This window comes from Microtus ochrogaster, chromosome 2, assembly GCF_000317375.1.
Source record: "Microtus ochrogaster isolate Prairie Vole_2 chromosome 2, MicOch1.0, whole genome shotgun sequence".
Classification (NCBI taxonomy): Eukaryota; Metazoa; Chordata; class Mammalia; order Rodentia; family Cricetidae; genus Microtus; species Microtus ochrogaster.
Genome location: NC_022010.1, coordinates 85045615 through 85047576, shown reverse-complemented (window position 1 = coordinate 85047576; position 1962 = coordinate 85045615). Strand labels below are relative to the sequence as shown.

The following is a 1962-nucleotide window of genomic DNA, read 5'->3' as shown; positions in this document are numbered from 1 at the left end:
ATGAAAGATCCTATGTTAAGTCCCAGCAACACCTACCCCCCCCCACACACACACACATATTCACACACACAAAGAAAGAGAGAGAGGCAGATAGACACAGAGAGACACACAGAGAAAGACAGAGAGACTGATAGACACAGACAGGAACACACAGAGAGACAGAGAGAATTAGAGACATGATCTCATTTACCCCAGGCTGACTGGCTGTAAACTCCTGAACCTCCATCTCCACAGTTAAAGGCATTTGCCACTATGCCAGATTACATGAAAACTTCTAATAGTCACTTTTGTAGTACATGCTACCATGACATTATTTATTGTTCTGTTCACTATAAAATATACAGTTCTTTAGACTGGGTAGCTACAAATCATTTCAGTGTACAAATCATCAGAAGTTTTGTACATACTCCTGTTATTATAGTTATATTTAGACATACCAAACTTTATTCTAGCTGTGAATTATCCATAAATACACTTAATTTTGAAATGATGTGTTTTCTGGTCAAGGTCGTTGCTGCTTGGAACCATCAAATAACCCTGGTGGTTATGCACAGAAAGGAAGGCCAAAATAAAAATAAATTGCATTAGAATATTTAAATAATTTCTTATTAACAGTGACAAAGGGAAAGATCCCGATATTACTGCACCAGCATGAAAAACATGATGGTGCTAATCAATTTTACTCCATAATAACAGATATTAGAGCCATGAAGCTGTTCCTTCTCTGACATCTTCTGTTGTCACACATTAGACGTTTCCTGGATTATGTTTGACATATGACAGTGTTTCGGCAATATTTGTAATCTGAGAGGAAATTGAAAAAAAATAATCGCTTCAAGAAAATAGACAGCCTGATTCATGGCTTATGAAAGGGATTAAGTGTTCTGAGCAAAGCCCCGAATCAGAGAAGGCTTTGTTCCAAGCCCTGCGTTTGTTCGACCAGGTTGTTGGATATCGTGATGACGTTGGTGGCCTGAAATTTTCTTTAAAAATCTCCTTTTCACAATGTTTTAGTTTAGGCTCATGCTACCATAGCATTTTATTCAGTATAAAATATGCAGTTGTCTAGACTAAGCAACTGCCAATCATTGCAACATTAACATCATTGGAAATAATCACTTAACTGATTATCTGGAATATTATCCACTTTATGTTACTGTGTGAATGTTAAAATCATTTATGGATAATCCATAGACAATTCTTTATCTAGAATAAAAAATATTGTTATTTATTCAATGTATTCAGCTAATATAAAGCATCCCAGTTTTATGTTTATACTTGTTTTTACCTGAAATCGTCATTAAACCTATCAAAATTCTAAAATCACAGAAGAAAACATCGGTGATAGTTTTAATTCAGCACTGTGGATATTTGTTTGCCTCTTTGGGATACATTAGTGCATGCATCTACCTGAGATGCAAGTGTTGCCAGCTGTTATCAACAGACTCCGGTGACCAGGTGGAAACCTCAGAGAGAGTAGGCATGCTCTATAAAGAAAGCAGAAATGGCCTCTGAAGGAGAGGATAGAGATCCACAATGACCCTTGCCCACTCTTCATATTTTTTCATTTTCTTCCTATCTGTCTGTCTGCCTGCCTATCTATCTGTCTCTCTGTCTATCTCTATCTATCTATCTATCTATCTATCTATCTATCTATCTATCTATCTATCTATCTATCTATATTTATCTATCTATTTTCATCTGTCCATCCGTCGATCTATCTATCTATATCTCCATCAATCTGATTCAACTTTGAGCTGTAAATCTTCTTTATGAAAAGAATTGTGAGGATAACTTAAGTGACTCCCTCTGATTATTTTTTAGAATTAAGAATTTATCATTGTGAAATTTTTTAGACACTCAGAGATCTATATAACTTCAGAATGAACAATACTAAATGTATGGTGATTATATTTTATTTATTTATTTATTTATTTATTTATTTATTTATTTATTTATTTA

The 1962-nt window shown here is 34.4% G+C and overlaps 1 pseudogene; it reads left to right on the top strand.

Moving 5' to 3' along the window:
• Window positions 1-1570: 1570 nt before the first annotated feature.
• Window positions 1571-1962, top strand: part of LOC101994144 — a 3180-nt pseudogene continuing 2788 nt past the window's right edge.